This window comes from Rhinoderma darwinii, chromosome 1, assembly GCF_050947455.1.
Source record: "Rhinoderma darwinii isolate aRhiDar2 chromosome 1, aRhiDar2.hap1, whole genome shotgun sequence".
Lineage (NCBI taxonomy): Eukaryota > Metazoa > Chordata > Amphibia > Anura > Rhinodermatidae > Rhinoderma > Rhinoderma darwinii.
In genome coordinates this window covers 247,555,489-247,572,391 of record NC_134687.1, presented here as the reverse complement: position 1 = coordinate 247,572,391, position 16,903 = coordinate 247,555,489, and the positions used below count along the sequence as shown (strand labels likewise).

General features: G+C 41.9%; 75 pseudogenes; all 75 read left to right on the top strand.

The window, feature by feature from the left end:
• The first annotated feature begins 41 nt into the window (after nt 1-41).
• On the top strand, nt 42-160 carry LOC142737376 (5S ribosomal RNA; annotated as a pseudogene).
• A 67-nt stretch (nt 161-227) lies between these two features.
• On the top strand, nt 228-346 carry LOC142736852 (5S ribosomal RNA; annotated as a pseudogene).
• Nucleotides 347-413: 67 nt separating this feature from the next.
• On the top strand, nt 414-532 carry LOC142666790 (5S ribosomal RNA; annotated as a pseudogene).
• Nucleotides 533-599: 67 nt separating this feature from the next.
• LOC142738122 (5S ribosomal RNA) lies at nt 600-718 on the top strand (annotated as a pseudogene).
• Nucleotides 719-785: 67 nt separating this feature from the next.
• LOC142738433 (5S ribosomal RNA) lies at nt 786-904 on the top strand (annotated as a pseudogene).
• Nucleotides 905-971: 67 nt separating this feature from the next.
• Nucleotides 972-1,090, top strand: LOC142726207 (5S ribosomal RNA; annotated as a pseudogene).
• A 67-nt stretch (nt 1,091-1,157) lies between these two features.
• Nucleotides 1,158-1,276, top strand: LOC142717285 (5S ribosomal RNA; annotated as a pseudogene).
• Nucleotides 1,277-1,529: 253 nt separating this feature from the next.
• On the top strand, nt 1,530-1,648 carry LOC142736718 (5S ribosomal RNA; annotated as a pseudogene).
• Nucleotides 1,649-1,715: 67 nt separating this feature from the next.
• On the top strand, nt 1,716-1,834 carry LOC142737800 (5S ribosomal RNA; annotated as a pseudogene).
• A 67-nt stretch (nt 1,835-1,901) lies between these two features.
• Nucleotides 1,902-2,020, top strand: LOC142736229 (5S ribosomal RNA; annotated as a pseudogene).
• Nucleotides 2,021-2,087: 67 nt separating this feature from the next.
• On the top strand, nt 2,088-2,206 carry LOC142700355 (5S ribosomal RNA; annotated as a pseudogene).
• Nucleotides 2,207-2,273: 67 nt separating this feature from the next.
• LOC142737482 (5S ribosomal RNA) lies at nt 2,274-2,392 on the top strand (annotated as a pseudogene).
• A 67-nt stretch (nt 2,393-2,459) lies between these two features.
• Nucleotides 2,460-2,578, top strand: LOC142738213 (5S ribosomal RNA; annotated as a pseudogene).
• Nucleotides 2,579-2,645: 67 nt separating this feature from the next.
• On the top strand, nt 2,646-2,764 carry LOC142688581 (5S ribosomal RNA; annotated as a pseudogene).
• Nucleotides 2,765-2,831: 67 nt separating this feature from the next.
• On the top strand, nt 2,832-2,950 carry LOC142702677 (5S ribosomal RNA; annotated as a pseudogene).
• A 67-nt stretch (nt 2,951-3,017) lies between these two features.
• On the top strand, nt 3,018-3,136 carry LOC142726185 (5S ribosomal RNA; annotated as a pseudogene).
• A 253-nt stretch (nt 3,137-3,389) lies between these two features.
• On the top strand, nt 3,390-3,508 carry LOC142736717 (5S ribosomal RNA; annotated as a pseudogene).
• Nucleotides 3,509-3,575: 67 nt separating this feature from the next.
• On the top strand, nt 3,576-3,694 carry LOC142669239 (5S ribosomal RNA; annotated as a pseudogene).
• A 67-nt stretch (nt 3,695-3,761) lies between these two features.
• On the top strand, nt 3,762-3,880 carry LOC142716896 (5S ribosomal RNA; annotated as a pseudogene).
• A 252-nt stretch (nt 3,881-4,132) lies between these two features.
• LOC142736533 (5S ribosomal RNA) lies at nt 4,133-4,251 on the top strand (annotated as a pseudogene).
• A 67-nt stretch (nt 4,252-4,318) lies between these two features.
• On the top strand, nt 4,319-4,437 carry LOC142726174 (5S ribosomal RNA; annotated as a pseudogene).
• Nucleotides 4,438-4,504: 67 nt separating this feature from the next.
• Nucleotides 4,505-4,623, top strand: LOC142700900 (5S ribosomal RNA; annotated as a pseudogene).
• A 253-nt stretch (nt 4,624-4,876) lies between these two features.
• Nucleotides 4,877-4,995, top strand: LOC142735587 (5S ribosomal RNA; annotated as a pseudogene).
• A 67-nt stretch (nt 4,996-5,062) lies between these two features.
• On the top strand, nt 5,063-5,181 carry LOC142681684 (5S ribosomal RNA; annotated as a pseudogene).
• Nucleotides 5,182-5,248: 67 nt separating this feature from the next.
• On the top strand, nt 5,249-5,367 carry LOC142681628 (5S ribosomal RNA; annotated as a pseudogene).
• A 67-nt stretch (nt 5,368-5,434) lies between these two features.
• Nucleotides 5,435-5,553, top strand: LOC142675234 (5S ribosomal RNA; annotated as a pseudogene).
• A 67-nt stretch (nt 5,554-5,620) lies between these two features.
• LOC142735586 (5S ribosomal RNA) lies at nt 5,621-5,739 on the top strand (annotated as a pseudogene).
• Nucleotides 5,740-5,992: 253 nt separating this feature from the next.
• On the top strand, nt 5,993-6,111 carry LOC142675102 (5S ribosomal RNA; annotated as a pseudogene).
• A 67-nt stretch (nt 6,112-6,178) lies between these two features.
• LOC142725478 (5S ribosomal RNA) lies at nt 6,179-6,297 on the top strand (annotated as a pseudogene).
• A 67-nt stretch (nt 6,298-6,364) lies between these two features.
• Nucleotides 6,365-6,483, top strand: LOC142737789 (5S ribosomal RNA; annotated as a pseudogene).
• A 253-nt stretch (nt 6,484-6,736) lies between these two features.
• On the top strand, nt 6,737-6,855 carry LOC142691251 (5S ribosomal RNA; annotated as a pseudogene).
• A 67-nt stretch (nt 6,856-6,922) lies between these two features.
• On the top strand, nt 6,923-7,041 carry LOC142685605 (5S ribosomal RNA; annotated as a pseudogene).
• Nucleotides 7,042-7,108: 67 nt separating this feature from the next.
• On the top strand, nt 7,109-7,227 carry LOC142687898 (5S ribosomal RNA; annotated as a pseudogene).
• Nucleotides 7,228-7,480: 253 nt separating this feature from the next.
• On the top strand, nt 7,481-7,599 carry LOC142736451 (5S ribosomal RNA; annotated as a pseudogene).
• Nucleotides 7,600-7,852: 253 nt separating this feature from the next.
• LOC142736532 (5S ribosomal RNA) lies at nt 7,853-7,971 on the top strand (annotated as a pseudogene).
• A 67-nt stretch (nt 7,972-8,038) lies between these two features.
• On the top strand, nt 8,039-8,157 carry LOC142738080 (5S ribosomal RNA; annotated as a pseudogene).
• Nucleotides 8,158-8,224: 67 nt separating this feature from the next.
• Nucleotides 8,225-8,343, top strand: LOC142674980 (5S ribosomal RNA; annotated as a pseudogene).
• A 67-nt stretch (nt 8,344-8,410) lies between these two features.
• LOC142680518 (5S ribosomal RNA) lies at nt 8,411-8,529 on the top strand (annotated as a pseudogene).
• A 67-nt stretch (nt 8,530-8,596) lies between these two features.
• LOC142737872 (5S ribosomal RNA) lies at nt 8,597-8,715 on the top strand (annotated as a pseudogene).
• Nucleotides 8,716-8,782: 67 nt separating this feature from the next.
• Nucleotides 8,783-8,901, top strand: LOC142731548 (5S ribosomal RNA; annotated as a pseudogene).
• A 67-nt stretch (nt 8,902-8,968) lies between these two features.
• LOC142710593 (5S ribosomal RNA) lies at nt 8,969-9,087 on the top strand (annotated as a pseudogene).
• Nucleotides 9,088-9,340: 253 nt separating this feature from the next.
• Nucleotides 9,341-9,459, top strand: LOC142736807 (5S ribosomal RNA; annotated as a pseudogene).
• A 67-nt stretch (nt 9,460-9,526) lies between these two features.
• On the top strand, nt 9,527-9,645 carry LOC142735959 (5S ribosomal RNA; annotated as a pseudogene).
• A 67-nt stretch (nt 9,646-9,712) lies between these two features.
• Nucleotides 9,713-9,831, top strand: LOC142710319 (5S ribosomal RNA; annotated as a pseudogene).
• A 67-nt stretch (nt 9,832-9,898) lies between these two features.
• On the top strand, nt 9,899-10,017 carry LOC142735585 (5S ribosomal RNA; annotated as a pseudogene).
• Nucleotides 10,018-10,084: 67 nt separating this feature from the next.
• On the top strand, nt 10,085-10,203 carry LOC142681661 (5S ribosomal RNA; annotated as a pseudogene).
• Nucleotides 10,204-10,270: 67 nt separating this feature from the next.
• On the top strand, nt 10,271-10,389 carry LOC142681650 (5S ribosomal RNA; annotated as a pseudogene).
• Nucleotides 10,390-10,456: 67 nt separating this feature from the next.
• LOC142674860 (5S ribosomal RNA) lies at nt 10,457-10,575 on the top strand (annotated as a pseudogene).
• Nucleotides 10,576-10,642: 67 nt separating this feature from the next.
• Nucleotides 10,643-10,761, top strand: LOC142735583 (5S ribosomal RNA; annotated as a pseudogene).
• A 253-nt stretch (nt 10,762-11,014) lies between these two features.
• Nucleotides 11,015-11,133, top strand: LOC142674739 (5S ribosomal RNA; annotated as a pseudogene).
• Nucleotides 11,134-11,200: 67 nt separating this feature from the next.
• LOC142679508 (5S ribosomal RNA) lies at nt 11,201-11,319 on the top strand (annotated as a pseudogene).
• A 67-nt stretch (nt 11,320-11,386) lies between these two features.
• Nucleotides 11,387-11,505, top strand: LOC142674642 (5S ribosomal RNA; annotated as a pseudogene).
• A 253-nt stretch (nt 11,506-11,758) lies between these two features.
• On the top strand, nt 11,759-11,877 carry LOC142691273 (5S ribosomal RNA; annotated as a pseudogene).
• Nucleotides 11,878-11,944: 67 nt separating this feature from the next.
• LOC142685594 (5S ribosomal RNA) lies at nt 11,945-12,063 on the top strand (annotated as a pseudogene).
• Nucleotides 12,064-12,130: 67 nt separating this feature from the next.
• On the top strand, nt 12,131-12,249 carry LOC142687886 (5S ribosomal RNA; annotated as a pseudogene).
• Nucleotides 12,250-12,502: 253 nt separating this feature from the next.
• LOC142675532 (5S ribosomal RNA) lies at nt 12,503-12,621 on the top strand (annotated as a pseudogene).
• Nucleotides 12,622-12,874: 253 nt separating this feature from the next.
• On the top strand, nt 12,875-12,993 carry LOC142736531 (5S ribosomal RNA; annotated as a pseudogene).
• A 67-nt stretch (nt 12,994-13,060) lies between these two features.
• Nucleotides 13,061-13,179, top strand: LOC142738079 (5S ribosomal RNA; annotated as a pseudogene).
• A 67-nt stretch (nt 13,180-13,246) lies between these two features.
• Nucleotides 13,247-13,365, top strand: LOC142674520 (5S ribosomal RNA; annotated as a pseudogene).
• A 67-nt stretch (nt 13,366-13,432) lies between these two features.
• LOC142680507 (5S ribosomal RNA) lies at nt 13,433-13,551 on the top strand (annotated as a pseudogene).
• Nucleotides 13,552-13,618: 67 nt separating this feature from the next.
• Nucleotides 13,619-13,737, top strand: LOC142737871 (5S ribosomal RNA; annotated as a pseudogene).
• A 67-nt stretch (nt 13,738-13,804) lies between these two features.
• LOC142731537 (5S ribosomal RNA) lies at nt 13,805-13,923 on the top strand (annotated as a pseudogene).
• Nucleotides 13,924-13,990: 67 nt separating this feature from the next.
• On the top strand, nt 13,991-14,109 carry LOC142726163 (5S ribosomal RNA; annotated as a pseudogene).
• A 67-nt stretch (nt 14,110-14,176) lies between these two features.
• Nucleotides 14,177-14,295, top strand: LOC142710571 (5S ribosomal RNA; annotated as a pseudogene).
• Nucleotides 14,296-14,362: 67 nt separating this feature from the next.
• Nucleotides 14,363-14,481, top strand: LOC142696997 (5S ribosomal RNA; annotated as a pseudogene).
• Nucleotides 14,482-14,548: 67 nt separating this feature from the next.
• Nucleotides 14,549-14,667, top strand: LOC142679993 (5S ribosomal RNA; annotated as a pseudogene).
• A 67-nt stretch (nt 14,668-14,734) lies between these two features.
• LOC142738270 (5S ribosomal RNA) lies at nt 14,735-14,853 on the top strand (annotated as a pseudogene).
• A 67-nt stretch (nt 14,854-14,920) lies between these two features.
• On the top strand, nt 14,921-15,039 carry LOC142676839 (5S ribosomal RNA; annotated as a pseudogene).
• A 252-nt stretch (nt 15,040-15,291) lies between these two features.
• On the top strand, nt 15,292-15,410 carry LOC142685041 (5S ribosomal RNA; annotated as a pseudogene).
• Nucleotides 15,411-15,663: 253 nt separating this feature from the next.
• Nucleotides 15,664-15,782, top strand: LOC142738019 (5S ribosomal RNA; annotated as a pseudogene).
• Nucleotides 15,783-15,849: 67 nt separating this feature from the next.
• Nucleotides 15,850-15,968, top strand: LOC142674498 (5S ribosomal RNA; annotated as a pseudogene).
• A 252-nt stretch (nt 15,969-16,220) lies between these two features.
• On the top strand, nt 16,221-16,339 carry LOC142700793 (5S ribosomal RNA; annotated as a pseudogene).
• A 67-nt stretch (nt 16,340-16,406) lies between these two features.
• Nucleotides 16,407-16,525, top strand: LOC142710422 (5S ribosomal RNA; annotated as a pseudogene).
• A 67-nt stretch (nt 16,526-16,592) lies between these two features.
• On the top strand, nt 16,593-16,711 carry LOC142732023 (5S ribosomal RNA; annotated as a pseudogene).
• Nucleotides 16,712-16,778: 67 nt separating this feature from the next.
• LOC142737596 (5S ribosomal RNA) lies at nt 16,779-16,897 on the top strand (annotated as a pseudogene).
• Nucleotides 16,898-16,903: the final 6 nt, after the last annotated feature.

Here is a 16,903-nt window from a genome sequence, read left to right as displayed (position 1 = left end):
TCACAATCGATTAAAAAGGACTATGGATTAAAGCATTTAATGTCAATGGCCATTCTAAGCTGAATGTGCCTGCTCTCGTTAGATCGCAGAAGTTACGCAGCTTAAAGCCTCGCTAGTACCAGTGTGGGAGACTGTCTGGGAATCCGTGGTGCGGTTGACTTTTTATTATGTCATTTAGATTTTGTTTCACAATAGATTAAATAGGACTATGGATTAAAGCATTTAACGTCAATGGCCATTCTAAGCTGAATGTGCCTGCTCTCGTCAGATCGCAGAAGTTACACAGCTTAAGGCCTCGCTAGTACCAGTGTGGGAGACTGTCTGGGAATCCGTGGTGCAGTTGAATTTTTATTATGTCGTTTAGATTTTGTTTCACAATCGATTAAAAAGGACTATGGATTAAAGCATTTAATGTCAATGGCCATTCTAAGCTGAATGTCCCTGCTCTCGTCAGATCGCAGAAGTTACACAGCTTAAGGTCTCGCTAGTACCAGTGTGGGAGACTGACTGGGAATCCGTGGTGCGGTTGACTTTTTATTATGTCGTTTAGATTTTGTTTCACAATCGATTAAAAAGGACTATGGATTAAAGCATCTAATGTCTATGGCCATTCTAAGCTGAATGTGCCTGCTTTCGTCAGATCGCAGAAGTTACACAGCTTAAGGCCTCGCTAGTACCAGTGTGGGAGACTGTCTGGGAATCCGTGGTGCGGTTGACTTTTTATTATGTCGTTTAGATTTTGTTTCACAATAGATTAAATAGGACTATGGATTAAAGCATTTAACGTCAATGGCCATTCTAAGCTGAATGTGCCTGCTCTCGTCAGAACGCAGAAGTTACACAGCTTAAGGCCTCGCTAGTACCAGTGTGGTAGACTGTCTGGGAATCCGTGGTGCGGTTGAATTTTTATTATGTCGTTTAGATTTTGTTTCACAATCGATTAAAAAGGACTATGGATTAAAGCATCTAATGTCAATGGCCATTCTAAGCTGAATGTCCCTGCTCTCGTCAGATCGCAGAAGTTACACAGCTTAAGGCCTCGCTAGTACCAGTGTGGGAGACTGTCTGGGAATCCGTGGTGCGGTTGACTTTTTATTATGTCGTTTAGATTTTGTTTCATAATCGATTAAAAAGGACTATGGATTAAAGCATTTAAAGTCAATGGCCATTCTAAGCTGGATGTGCCTGCTCTCGTCAGATCGCAGAAGTTACACAGCTTAAGGCCTCGCTAGTACCTGTGTGGGAGACTGTCTGGGAATCCGTGGTGCGGTTGACTTTTTATTATGTCGTTTAGATTTTGTTTCACAATCGATTAAAAAGGACTATGGATTGAAACATTTAATGTCAATGGCCATTCTAAGCTGGATGTGCCTGCTCTCGTTAGATCGCAGAAGTTGCACAGCTTAACGCCTCGCTAGTACCAGTGTGGGAGACTGTCTGGGAATCCGTGGTGCGGTTGACTTTTTATTATGTCGTTTAGATTTTGTTTCACAATCGATTAAAAAGGACTATGGATTAAAGCATTTAATGTCAATGGCCATTCTAAGCTGAATGTCCCTGCTCTCGTCAGATCGCAGGAGTTACACAGCTTAAGGCCTCGCTAGTACCAGTGTGGGAGACTGTCTGGGAATTCGTGGTGCGGTTGACTTTTTATTATGTCGTTTAGATTTTGTTTCACAATCGATTAAAAAGGACTATGGATTAAAGCATTTAATGTCAATGGCCATTCTAAGCTGAATGTGCCTGCTCTCGTCAGATCGCAGAAGTTACACAGCTTAAGGCCTCGCTAGTACCAGTGTGGGAGACTGTCTGGGAATCCGTGGTGCGGTTGACTTTTTATTATGTTGTTTAGATTTTGTTTCACAATAGATTAAATAGGACTATGGATTAAAGCTTTTAATGTCCATGGCCATTCTAAGCTGAATGTGCCTGCTCTCGTCAGATCGCAGAAGTTACACAGCTTAAGGCCTCGCTAGTACCAGTGTGGGAGACTGTCTGGGAATCCGTGGTGCGGTTGACTTTTTATTATGTCGTTTAGATTTTGTTTCACAATCGATTAAAAAGGACTATGGATTAAAGCATTTAATGTCAATGGCCATTCTAAGCTGAATGTGCCTGCTCTTGTTAGATCGCAGAAGTTACGCAGCTTAACGCCTCGCTAGTACCAGTGTGGGAGACTGTCTGGGAATCCGTGGTGCGGTTGACTTTTTATTATGTCGTTTAGATTTTGTTTCACAATAGATTAAATAGGACTATGGATTAAAGCATTTAACGTCAATGGCCATTCTAAGCTGAATGTGCCTGCTCTCGTCAGATCGCAGAAGTTACACAGCTTAAGGCCTCGCTAGTACCAGTGTGGGAGACTGTTTGGGAATCCGTGGTGCGGTTGAATTTTTATTATGTCGTTTAGATTTTGTTTCACAATCGATTAAAAAGGACTATGGATTAAAGCATTTAATGTCAATGGCCATTCTAAGATGAATATCCCTGCTCTCGTCAGATCGCAGAAGTTACACAGCTTAAGGCCTCGCTAGTACCAGTGTGGGAGACTGTCTGGGAATCCGTGGTGCGGTTGACTTTTTATTATGTCGTTTAGATTTTGTTTCACAATCGATTAAAAAGGACTATGGATTAAAGCATTTAATGTCAATGGCCATTCTAAGCTGAATGTGCCTGCTCTCGTCAGATCGCAGAAGTTACACAGCTTAAGCCCTCGCTAGTACCAGAGTGGGAGACTGTCTGGGAATCCGTGGTGAGGTTGACTTTTTATTATGTCGTTTAGATTTTGTTTCACAATAGATTAAATAGGACTATGGATTAAAGCATTTAACGTCAATGGCCATTCTAAGCTGAATGTGCCTGCTCTCGTCAGAACGCAGAAGATACACAGCTTAAGGCCTCGCTAGTACTAGTGTGGGAGACTGTCTGGGAATCCGTGGTCCGGTTGAATTTTTATTATGTCGTTTAGATTTTGTTTCACAATCGATTAAAAAGGACTATGGATTAAAGCATTTAATGTCAATGGCCATTCTAAGCTGAATGTCCCTGCTCTCGTCAGATCGCAGAAGTTACACAGCTTAAGGCCTCGCTAGTACCAGTGTGGGAGACTGTCTGGGAATCCGTGGTGCGGTTGACTTTTTATTATGTCGTTTAGATTTTGTTTCACAATCAATTAAAAAGGACTATGGATTGAAACATTTAATGTCAATGGCCATTCTAAGCTGGATGTGCCTGCTCTCGTTAGATCGCAGAAGTTGCACAGCTTAACGCCTCGCTAGTACCAGTGTGGGAGACTGTCTGGGAATCCGTGGTGCGGTTGACTTTTTATTATGTCGTTTAGATTTTGTTTCACAATCGATTAAAAAGGACTATGGATTAAAGCATTTAATGTCAATGGCCATTCTAAGCTGAATGTCCCTGCTCTCGTCAGATCGCAGGAGTTACACAGCTTAAGGCCTCGCTAGTACCAGTGTGGGAGACTGTCTGGGAATTCGTGGTGCGGTTGACTTTTTATTATGTCGTTTAGATTTTGTTTCACAATCGATTAAAAAGGACTATGGATTAAAGCATTTAATGTCAATGGCCATTCTAAGCTGAATGTGCCTGCTCTCGTCAGATCGCAGAAGTTACACAGCTTAAGGCCTCGCTAGTACCAGTGTGGGAGACTGTCTTGGAATCCGTGGTGCGGTTTACTTTTTATTATGTTGTTTAGATTTTGTTTCACAATCGATTAAAAAGGACTATGGATTAAAGCATTTAATGTCAATGGCCATTCTAAGCTGAATGTGCCTGCTCTCGTTAGATCGCAGAAGTTACACAGCTTAAGGCCTCGCTAGTACCAGTGTGGGAGACTGTCTGGGAATTCGTGGTGCGGTTGACTTTTTATTATGTCGTTTAGATTTTGTTTCACAATCGATTAAAAAGGACTATGGATTAAAGCATTTAATGTCAATGGCCATTCTAAGCTGAATGTGCCTTCTCTCGTTAGATCGCAGAAGTTACACAGCTTAACGCCTCGCTAGTACCAGTGTGGGAGACTGTCTGGGAATCCGTGGTGCGGTTGACTTTTATTATGTCGTTTAGATTTTGTTTCACAATAGATTAAATAGGACTATGGATTAAAGCATTTAACGTCAATGGCCATTCTAAGCTGAATGTGCCTGCTCTCGTCAGATCGCAGAAGTTACACAGCTTAAGGCCTCGCTAGTACCAGTGTGGGAGACTGTCTGGGAATCCGTGGTGCGGTTGAATTTTTATTATGTCGTTTAGATTTTGTTTCACAATCGATTAAAAAGGACTATGGATTAAAGCATTTAATGTCAATGGCCATTCTAAGCTGAATGTCCCTGCTCTCGTCAGATCGCAGAAGTTACACAGCTTAAGGCCTCGCTAGTACCAGTGTGGGAGACTGTCTGGGAATCCGTGGTGCGGTTGACTTTTTATTATGTCGTTTAGATTTTGTTTCACAATCGATTAAAAAGGACTATGGATTAAAGCATTTAATGTCAATGGCCATTCTAAGCTGAATGTGCCTGCTCTCGTCATATCGCAGAAGTTACACAGCTTAAGGCCTCGCTAGTACCAGTGTGGGAGACTGTCTGGGAATCCGTGGTGCGGTTGCCTTTTTATTATGTCGTTTAGATTTTGTTTCACAATCGATTAAAAAGAACTATGGATTAAAGCATTTAATGTCAATGGCCATTCTAAGCTGTATGTGCCTGCTCTCGTCAGATCGCAGAAGTTACACAGCTTAATGCCTCGCTAGTACCAGTGTGGGAGACTGGCTGGGCATCCGTGGTGCGGTTGACTTTTTATTATGTCGTTTAGATTTTGTTTCACAATAGATTAAATAGGACTATGGATTAAAGCATTTAACGTCAATGGCCATTCTAAGCTGAATGTTCCTGCTCTCGTCAGAACGCAGAAGTTACACAGCTTAAGGCCTCGCTAGTACCAGTGTGGGAGACTGTCTGGGAATCCGTGGTGCGGTTGAATTTTTATTATGTCGTTTAGATTTTGTTTCACAATTGATTAAAAAGGACTATGGATTAAAGCATTTAATGTCAATGGCCATTCTAAGCTGAATGTGCCTGCTCTCGTCATATCGCAGAAGTTACACAGCTTAAGGCCTCGCTAGTACCAGTGTGGGAGACTGTCTGGGAATCCGTGGTGCGGTTGACTTTTTATTATGTCGTTTAGATTTTGTTTCACAATCGATTAAAAAGGACTATGGATTAAAGCATTTAATGTCAATGGCCATTCTAAGCTGAATGTGCCTGCTCTCGTCATATCGCAGAAGTTACACAGCTTAAGGCCTCGCTAGTACCAGTGTGGGAGACTGTCTGGGAATCCGTGGTGCGGTTGACTTTTTATTATGTCGTTTAGATTTTGTTTCACAATCGATTAAAAAGGACTATGGATTAAAGCATTTAATGTCAATGGCCATTCTAAGCTGAATGTGCCTGCTCTCGTCAGATCGCAGAAGTTACACAGCTTAAGGCCTCGCTAGTACCAGTGTGGGAGACTGTCTGGGAATCCGTGGTGCGGTTGACTTTTTATTATGTCATTTAGATTTTGTTTCACAATAGATTAAATAGGACTATGGATTAAAGCATTTAACGTCAATGGCCATTCTAAGCTGAATGTTCCTGCTCTCGTCAGAACGCAGAAGTTACACAGCTTAAGGCCTCGCTAGTACCAGTGTGGGAGACTGTCTGGGAATCCGTGGTGCGGTTGAATTTTTATTATGTCGTTTAGATTTTGTTTCACAATCGATTAAAAAGGACTATGGATTAAAGCATTTAATGTCAATGGCCATTCTAAGCTGAATGTGCCTGCTCTCGTCATATCGCAGAAGTTACACAGCTTAAGGCCTCGCTAGTACCAGTGTGGGAGACTGTCTGGGAATCCGTGTTGCGGTTGACTTTTTATTATGTCGTTTAGATTTTGTTTCACAATCGATTAAAAAGGACTATGGATTAAAGCATTTAATGTCAATGGCCATTCTAAGCTGAATGTGCCTGCTCTCGTCAGATCGCAGAAGTTACACAGCTTAAGGCCTCGCTAGTACCAGTGTGGGAGACTGTCTGGGAATCCGTGGTGCGGTTGACTTTTTATTATGTCGTTTAGATTTTGTTTCACAATAGATTAAATAGGACTATGGATTAAAGCATTTAACGTCAATGGCCATTCTAAGCTGAATGTTCCTGCTCTCATCAGAACGCAGAAGTTACACAGCTTAAGGCCTCGCTAGTACCAGTGTGGGAGACTGTCTGGGAATCCGTGGTGCGGTTGAATTTTTATTATGTTGTTTAGATTTTGTTTCACAATAGATTAAATAGGACTATGGATTAAGGCTTTTAATGTCAATGGCCATTCTAAGCTGAATGTGCCTGCTCTCGTCAGATCGCAGAAGTTACACAGCTTAAGGCCTCGCTAGTACCAGTGTGGGAGACTGTCTGGGAATCCGTGGTGCGGTTGACTTTTTATTATGTCGTTTAGATTTTGTTTCACAATCGATTAAAAAGGACTATGGATTAAAGCATTTAATGTCAATGGCCATTCTAAGCTGAATGTGCCTACTCTCGTTAGATCGCAGAAGTTACACAGCTTAACGCCTCGCTAGTACCAGTGTGGGAGACTGTCTGGGAATCCGTGGTGCGGTTGACTTTTTATTATGTCGTTTAGATTTTGTTTCACAATAGATTAAATAGGACTATGGATTAAAGCATTTAACGTCAATGGCCATTCTAAGCTGAATGTGCCTGCTCTCGTCAGATCGCAGAAGTTACACACCTTAAGGCCTCGCTAGTACCAGTGTGGGAGACTGTCTGGGAATCCGTGGTGCGGTTGGATTTTTATTATGTCGTTTAGATTTTGTTTCACAATCGATTAAAAAGGACTATGGATTAAAGCATTTAATGTCAATGGCCATTCTAAGCTGAATGTGCCTGCTCTCGTCAGATCGCAGAAGTTACGCAGCTTGAAGCCTCGCTAGTACCAGTGTGGGAGACTGTCTGGGAATCCGTGGGGCGGTTGACTTTTTATTATGTTGTTTAGATTTTGTTTCACAATAGATTAAATAGGACTATGGATTAAGGCTTTTAATGTCAATGGCCATTCTAAGCTGAATGTGCCTGCTCTCGTCCGATCGCAGAACTTACAAAGCTTAAGGCCTGGCTAGTACCGGTGTGGGAGACTGTCTGGGAATCCTTGGTGCGGTTGACTATTTATTATGTCGTTTAGATTTTGTTTCACAATCGATTAAAAAGGACTATGGATTAAAGCGTTTAATGTCAATGGCCATTCTAAGCTGAATGTGCCTGCTCTCGTTAGATCGCAGAAGTTACACAGCTTATCGCCTCGCTAGTACCAGTTTGGGAGACTGTCTGGGAATCCGTGGTGCGGTTGAATTTTTATTATGTCGTTTAGATTTTGTTTCACAATCGATTAAAAAGGACTATGGATTAAAGCATTTAATGTCAATGGCCATTCTAAGCTGAATGTGCCTGCTCTCGTCAGATCGCAGAAGTTACACAGCTTAAGGCCTCGCTAGTACCAGTGTGGGAGACTGTCTGGGAATTCGTGGTGCGGTTGACTTGTTATTATGTCGTTTAGATTTTGTTTCACAATCGATTAAAAAGGACTATGGATTAAAGCATTTAATGTCAATGGCCATTCTAAGCTGAATGTGCCTTCTCTCGTTAGATCGCAGAAGTTACACAGCTTAACTCCTCGCTAGTACCAGTGTGGGAGACTGTCTGGGAATCCGTGGTGCGGTTGACTTTTTATTATGTCGTTTAGATTTTGTTTCACAATAGATTAAATAGGACTATGGATTAAAGCATTTAACGTCAATGGCCATTCTAAGCTGAATGTGCCTGCTCTCGTCAGATCGCAGAAGTTACACAGCTTAAGGCCTCGCTAGTACCAGTGTGGGAGACTGTCTGGGAATCCGTGGTGCGGTTGAATTTTTATTATGTCGTTTAGATTTTGTTTCACAATCGATTAAAAAGGACTATGGATTAAAGCATTTAATGTCAATGGCCATTCTAAGCTGAATGTCCCTGCTCTCGTCAGATCTCAGAAGTTACACAGCTTAAGGCCTCGCTAGTACCAGTGTGGGAGACTGTCTGGGAATCCGTGGTGCGGTTGACTTTTTATTATGTTGTTTAGATTTTGTTTCACAATAGATAAAATAGGACTATGGATTAAGGCTTTTAATGTCAATGGCCATTCTAAGCTGAATGTGCCTGCTCTCGTCAGATCGCAGAAGTTACACAGCTTAAGGCCTCGCTAGTACCAGTGTGGGAGACTGTCTGGGAATCCGTGGTGCGGTTGACTTTTTATTATGTCGTTTAGATTTTGTTTCACAATCGATTAAAAAGGACTATGGATTAAAGCATTTAATGTCAATGGCCATTCTAAGCTGAATGTGCCTGCTCTCGTTAGATCGCAGAAGTTACACAGCTTAACGCCTCGCTAGTACCAGTGTGGGAGACTGTCTGGGAATCCGTGGTGCGGTTGACTTTTTATTATGTCGTTTAGATTTTGTTTCACAATAGATTAAATAGGACTATGGATTAAAGCATTTAACGTCAATGGCCATTCTAAGCTGAATGTGCCTGCTCTCGTCAGATCGCAGAAGTTACACAGCTTAAGGCCTCGCTAGTACCAGTGTGGGAGACTGTCTGGGAATCCGTGGTGCGGTTGGATTTTTATTATGTCGTTTAGATTTTGTTTCACAATCGATTAAAAAGGACTATGGATTAAAGCATTTAATGTCAATGGCCATTCTAAGCTGAATGTGCCTGCTCTCGTCAGATCGCAGAAGTTACGCAGCTTAAGGCCTCGCTAGTACCAGTGTGGGAGACTGTCTGGGAATCCGTGGTGCGGTTGAATTTTTATTATGCCGTTTCGATTTTGTTTCACAATCGATAAAAAAGGACTATGGATTAAAGCATTTAATGTCAATGGCCATTCTAAGCTGAATGTGCCTGCTCTCGTTAGATCGCAGAAGTTACACAGCTTAATGCCTCGCTAGTACCAGTTTGGGAGACTGTCTGGGAATCCGTGGTGCGGTTGAATTTTTATTATGTCGTTTAGATTTTGTTTTACAATCGATTAAAAAGGACTATGGATTAAAGCATTTAATGTCAATGGCCATTCTAAGCTGAATGTCCCTGCTCTCGGCAGATCGCAGAAGTTACACAGCTTATGGCCTCGCTAGTACCAGTGTGGGAGACTGTCTGGGAATCCGTGGTGCGGTTGCCTTTTTATTATGTCGTTTAGATTTTCTTTCACAATCGATTAAAAAGGACTATGGATTAAAGCATTTAATGTCAATGGCCATTCTAAGCTGAATGTGCCTGCTCTCGTCAGATCTCAGAAGTTACACAGCTTAAGGCCTCGCTAGTACCAGTGTGGGAGACTGTCTGGGAATCCGTGGTGCGGTTGACTTTTTATTATGTCGTTTAGATTTTGTTTCACAATAGATTAAATAGGACTATGGATTAAAGCATTTAACGTCAATGGCCATTCTAAGCTGAATGTGCCTGCTCTCGTCAGATCGCAGAAGTTACACAGCTTAAGGCCTCGCTAGTACCAGTGTGGGAGACTTTCTGGGAATCCGTGGTGCGGTTGAATTTTTATTATGTCGTTTAGATTTTGTTTCACAATCGATTAAAAAGAACTATGGATTAAAGCATTTAATGTCAATGGCCATTCTAAGCTGTATGTGCCTGCTCTCGTCAGATCGCAGAAGTTACACAGCTTAATGCCTCGCTAGTACCAGTGTGGGAGACTGTCTGGGCATCCGTGGTGCGGTTGACTTTTTATTATGTCGTTTAGATTTTGTTTCACAATAGATTAAATAGGACTATGGATTAAAGCATTTAACGTCAATGGCCATTCTAAGCTGAATGTTCCTGCTCTCGTCAGAACGCAGAAGTTACACAGCTTAAGGCCTCGCTAGTACCAGTGTGGGAGACTGTCTGGGAATCCGTGGTGCGGTTGAATTTTTATTATGTCGTTTAGATTTTGTTTCACAATCGATTAAAAAGGACTATGGATTAAAGCATTTAATGTCAATGGCCATTCTAAGCTGAATGTGCCTGCTCTCGTCATATCGCAGAAGTTACACAGCTTAAGGCCTCGCTAGTACCAGTGTGGGAGACTGTCTGGGAATCCGTGGTGCGGTTGACTTTTTATTATGTCGTTTAGATTTTGTTTCACAATCGATTAAAAAGGACTATGGATTAAAGCATTTAATGTCAATGGCCATTCTAAGCTGAATGTGCCTGCTCTCGTCATATCGCAGAAGTTACACAGCTTAAGGCCTCGCTAGTACCAGTGTGGGAGACTGTCTGGGAATCCGTGGTGCGGTTGACTTTTTATTATGTCGTTTAGATTTTGTTTCACAATCGATTAAAAAGGACTATGGATTAAAGCATTTAATGTCAATGGCCATTCTAAGCTGAATGTGCCTGCTCTCGTCAGATCGCAGAAGTTACACAGCTTAAGGCCTCGCTAGTACCAGTGTGGGAGACTGTCTGGGAATCCGTGGTGCGGTTGACTTTTTATTATGTCATTTAGATTTTGTTTCACAATAGATTAAATAGGACTATGGATTAAAGCATTTAACGTCAATGGCCATTCTAAGCTGAATGTTCCTGCTCTCGTCAGAACGCAGAAGTTACACAGCTTAAGGCCTCGCTAGTACCAGTGTGGGAGACTGTCTGGGAATCCGTGGTGCGGTTGAATTTTTATTATGTCGTTTAGATTTTGTTTCACAATCGATTAAAAAGGACTATGGATTAAAGCATTTAATGTCAATAGCCATTCTAAGCTGAATGTGCCTGCTCTCGTCATATCGCAGAAGTTACACAGCTTAAGGCCTCGCTAGTACCAGTGTGGGAGACTGTCTGGGAATCCGTGTTGCGGTTGACTTTTTATTATGTCGTTTAGATTTTGTTTCACAATCGATTAAAAAGGACTATGGATTAAAGCATTTAATGTCAATGGCCATTCTAAGCTGAATGTGCCTGCTCTCGTCAGATCGCAGAAGTTACACAGCTTAAGGCCTCGCTAGTACCAGTGTGGGAGACTGTCTGGGAATCCGTGGTGCGGTTGACTTTTTATTATGTCGTTTAGATTTTGTTTCACAATAGATTAAATAGGACTATGGATTAAAGCATTTAACGTCAATGGCCATTCTAAGCTGAATGTTCCTGCTCTCGTCAGAACGCAGAAGTTACACAGCTTAAGGCATCGCTAGTACCAGTGTGGGAGACTGTCTGGGAATCCGTGGTGCGGTTGAATTTTTATTATGTTGTTTAGATTTTGTTTCACAATAGATTAAATAGGACTATGGATTAAGGCTTTTAATGTCAATGGCCATTCTAAGCTGAATGTGCCTGCTCTCGTCAGATCGCAGAAGTTACACAGCTTAAGGCCTCGCTAGTACCAGTGTGGGAGACTGTCTGGGAATCCGTGGTGCGGTTGACTTTTTATTATGTCGTTTAGATTTTGTTTCACAATCGATTAAAAAGGACTATGGATTAAAGCATTTAATGTCAATGGCCATTCTAAGCTGAATGTGCCTACTCTCGTTAGATCGCAGAAGTTACACAGCTTAACGCCTCGCTAGTACCAGTGTGGGAGACTGTCTGGGAATCCGTGGTGCGGTTGACTTTTTATTATGTCGTTTAGATTTTGTTTCACAATAGATTAAATAGGACTATGGATTAAAGCATTTAACGTCAATGGCCATTCTAAGCTGAATGTGCCTGCTCTCGTCAGATCGCAGAAGTTACACACCTTAAGGCCTCGCTAGTACCAGTGTGGGAGACTGTCTGGGAATCCGTGGTGCGGTTGGATTTTTATTATGTCGTTTAGATTTTGTTTCACAATCGATTAAAAAGGACTATGGATTAAAGCATTTAATGTCAATGGCCATTCTAAGCTGAATGTGCCTGCTCTCGTCAGATCGCAGAAGTTACGCAGCTTGAAGCCTCGCTAGTACCAGTGTGGGAGACTGTCTGGGAATCCGTGGGGCGGTTGACTTTTTATTATGTTGTTTAGATTTTGTTTCACAATAGATTAAATAGGACTATGGATTAAGGCTTTTAATGTCAATGGCCATTCTAAGCTGAATGTGCCTGCTCTCGTCCGATCGCAGAACTTACAAAGCTTAAGGCCTGGCTAGTACCGGTGTGGGAGACTGTCTGGGAATCCTTGGTGCGGTTGACTATTTATTATGTCGTTTAGATTTTGTTTCACAATCGATTAAAAAGGACTATGGATTAAAGCGTTTAATGTCAATGGCCATTCTAAGCTGAATGTGCCTGCTCTCGTTAGATCGCAGAAGTTACACAGCTTATCGCCTCGCTAGTACCAGTTTGGGAGACTGTCTGGGAATCCGTGGTGCGGTTGAATTTTTATTATGTCGTTTAGATTTTGTTTCACAATCGATTAAAAAGGACTATGGATTAAAGCATTTAATGTCAATGGCCATTCTAAGCTGAATGTGCCTGCTCTCGTCATATCGCAGAAGTTACACAGCTTAAGGCCTCGCTAGTACCAGTGTGGGAGACTGTCTGGGAATTCGTGGTGCGGTTGACTTGTTATTATGTCGTTTAGATTTTGTTTCACAATCGATTAAAAAGGACTATGGATTAAAGCATTTAATGTCAATGGCCATTCTAAGCTGAATGTGCCTTCTCTCGTTAGATCGCAGAAGTTACACAGCTTAACTCCTCGCTAGTACCAGTGTGGGAGACTGTCTGGGAATCCGTGGTGCGGTTGACTTTTTATTATGTCGTTTAGATTTTGTTTCACAATAGATTAAATAGGACTATGGATTAAAGCATTTAACGTCAATGGCCATTCTAAGCTGAATGTGCCTGCTCTCGTCAGATCGCAGAAGTTACACAGCTTAAGGCCTCGCTAGTACCAGTGTGGGAGACTGTCTGGGAATCCGTGGTGCGGTTGAATTTTTATTATGTCGTTTAGATTTTGTTTCACAATCGATTAAAAAGGACTATGGATTAAAGCATTTAATGTCAATGGCCATTCTAAGCTGAATGTCCCTGCTCTCGTCAGATCTCAGAAGTTACACAGCTTAAGGCCTCGCTAGTACCAGTGTGGGAGACTGTCTGGGAATCCGTGGTGCGGTTGACTTTTTATTATGTTGTTTAGATTTTGTTTCACAATAGATTAAATAGGACTATGGATTAAGGCTTTTAATGTCAATGGCCATTCTAAGCTGAATGTGCCTGCTCTCGTCAGATCGCAGAAGTTACACAGCTTAAGGCCTCGCTAGTACCAGTGTGGGAGACTGTCTGGGAATCCGTGGTGCGGTTGACTTTTTATTATGTCGTTTAGATTTTGTTTCACAATCGATTAAAAAGGACTATGGATTAAAGCATTTAATGTCAATGGCCATTCTAAGCTGAATGTGCCTGCTCTCGTTAGATCGCAGAAGTTACACAGCTTAACGCCTCGCTAGTACCAGTGTGGGAGACTGTCTGGGAATCCGTGGTGCGGTTGACTTTTTATTATGTCGTTTAGATTTTGTTTCACATTAGATTAAATAGGACTATGGATTAAAGCATTTAACGTCAATGGCCATTCTAAGCTGAATGTGCCTGCTCTCGTCAGATCGCAGAAGTTACACAGCTTAAGGCCTCGCTAGTACCAGTGTGGGAGACTGTCTGGGAATCCGTGGTGCGGTTGGATTTTTATTATGTCGTTTAGATTTTGTTTCACAATCGATTAAAAAGGACTATGGATTAAAGCATTTAATGTCAATGGCCATTCTAAGCTGAATGTGCCTGCTCTCGTCAGATCGCAGAAGTTACGCAGCTTAAGGCCTCGCTAGTACCAGTGTGGGAGACTGTCTGGGAATCCGTGGTGCGGTTGAATTTTTATTATGCCGTTTCGATTTTGTTTCACAATCGATAAAAAAGGACTATGGATTAAAGCATTTAATGTCAATGGCCATTCTAAGCTGAATGTCCCTGCTCTCGTCAGATCGCAGAAGTTACACAGCTTAAGGCCTCGCTAGTACCAGTGTGGGAGACTGTCTGGGAATCCGTGGTGCGGTTGACTTTTTATTATGTTGTTTAGATTTTGTTTCACAATAGATTAAATAGGACTATGGATTAAGGCTTTTAATGTCAATGGCCATTCTAAGCTGAATGTGCCTGCTCTCGTTAGATCGCAGAAGTTACACAGCTTAATGCCTCGCTAGTACCAGTTTGGGAGACTGTCTGGGAATCCGTGGTGCGGTTGAATTTTTATTATGTCGTTTAGATTTTGTTTTACAATCGATTAAAAAGGACTATGGATTAAAGCATTTAATGTCAATGGCCATTCTAAGCTGAATGTCCCTGCTCTCGGCAGATCGCAGAAGTTACACAGCTTATGGCCTCGCTAGTACCAGTGTGGGAGACTGTCTGGGAATCCGTGGTGCGGTTGACTTTTTATTATGTCGTTTAGATTTTCTTTCACAATCGATTAAAAAGGACTATGGATTAAAGCATTTAATGTCAATGGCCATTCTAAGCTGAATGTGCCTGCTCTCGTCAGATCTCAGAAGTTACACAGCTTAAGGCCTCGCTAGTACCAGTGTGGGAGACTGTCTGGGAATCCGTGGTGCGGTTGAATTTTTATTATGTCGTTTAGATTTTGTTTCACAATCGATTAAAAAGGACTATGGATTAAAGCATTTAAAGTCAATGGCCATTCTAAGCTGAATGTCCCTGCTCTCGTCAGATCGCAGAAGTTACACAGCTTAAGGCCTCGCTAGTACCAGTGTGGGAGACTGTCTGGGAATCCGTGGTGCGCTTGACTTTTTATTATGTCGTTTAGATTTTGTTTCACAATCGATTAAAAAGGACTATGGATTAAAGCATTTAATGTCAATGGCCATTCTAAGCTGAATGTGCCTGCTCTCGTCAGATTGCAGAAGTTACACAGCTTAAGGCCTCGCTAGTACCAGTGTGGGAGACTGTCTGTGAATCCGTGGTGCGGTTGACTTTTTATTATGTCGTTTAGATTTTGTTTCACAATCGATTAAAAAGGACTATGGATTAAAGCATTTAATGTCAATGGCCATTCTAAGCTGAATGTGCCTTTCTTGTCAGATCGCAGAAGTTACACAGCTTAAGGCCTCGCTAGTACCAGTGTGGGAGACTGTCTGGGAATCCGTGGTGCGGTTGAATTTTTATTATGTCGTTTAGATTTTGTTTCACAATAGATTAAATAGGACTATGGATTAAAGCATTTAACGTCAATGGCCATTCCAAGCTGAATGTGCCTGCTCTCGTCAGAACGCAGAAGTTACACAGCTTAAGGCCTCGCTAGTACCAGTGTGTGAGACTGTCTGGGAATCCGTGGTGCGGTTGACTTTTTATTATGTCGTTTAGATTTTGTTTCACAATCGATTAAAAAGGACTATGGATTAAAGCATTTAATGTCAATGGCTATTCTAAGCTGAATGTGCCTGCTCTCGTTAGATCGCAGAAGTTACACAGCTTAACGCCTCGCTGGTACCAGTGTGGGAGACTGTTTGGGAATCCGTGGTGCGGTTGACTTTTTATTATGTCGTTTAGATTTTGTTTCACAATAGATTAAATAGGACTATGGATTAAAGCATTTAACGTCATTGGCCATTCTAAGCTGAATGTGCCTGCTCTCGTCAGAACGCAGAAGTTACACAGCTTAAGGCCTCGCTAGTACCAGTGTGGGAGACTGTCTGGGAATCCGTGGTGCGGTTGAACTTTTATTATGTCGTTTAGATTTTGTTTCACAATCGATTAAAAAGGACTATGGATTAAAGCATTTAATGTCAATGGCCATTCTAAGCTGAATGTCCCTGCTCTCGTCAGATCGCAAAAGTTACACAGCTTAAGGCCTCGCTTGTACCAGTGTGGGAGACTGTCTGGGAATCCGTGGTGCGGTTGACTTTTTATTATGTCGTTTAGATTTTGTTTCACAATCGATTAAAAAGGACTATGGATTAAAGCATTTAATGTCAATGGCCATTCTAAGCTGAATGTGCCTTTCTCGTCAGATCGCAGAAGTTACACAGCTTAAGGCCTCGCTAGTACCAGTGTGGGAGACTGTCTGGGAATCCGTGGTGCGGTTGAATTTTTATTATGTCGTTTAGATTTTGTTTCACAATAGATTAAATAGGACTATGGATTAAAGCATTTAACGTCAATGGCCATTCCAAGCTGAATGTGCTTGCTCTCGTCAGAACGCAGAAGTTACACAGCTTAAGGCCTCGCTAGTACCAGTGTGTGAGACTGTCTGGGAATCCGTGGTGCGGTTGACTTTTTATTATGTCGTTTAGATTTTGTTTCACAATCGATTAAAAAGGACTATGGATTAAAGCATTTAATGTCAATGGCCATTCTAAGCTGAATGTTCCTGCTCTCGTTAGATCGCAGAAGTTACACAGCTTAACGCCTCACTGGTACCAGTGTGGGAGACTGTCTGGGAATCCGTGGTGCGGTTGACTTTTTATTATGTCGTTTAGATTTTGTTTCACAATCGATTAAAAAGGACTATGGATTAAAGCATTTAATGTCAATGGCCATTCTAAGCTGAATGTCCCTGCTCTCGTCAGATCGCAGAAGTTACACAGCTTAAGGCCTCGCTAGTACCATTGTGGGAGACTGTCTGGGAATCCGTGGTGCGGTTGACTTTTTATTATGTTGTTTAGATTTTGTTTCACAATAGATTAAATAGGACTATGGATTAAGGCTTTTAATGTCAATGGCCATTCTAAGCTGAATGTGCCTGCTCTCGTCAGATCGCAGAAGTTACACAGCTTAAGGCCTCGCTAGTACCAGTGTGGGAGACTGTCTGGGAATCCGTAGTGCGGTTGACTTTTTAT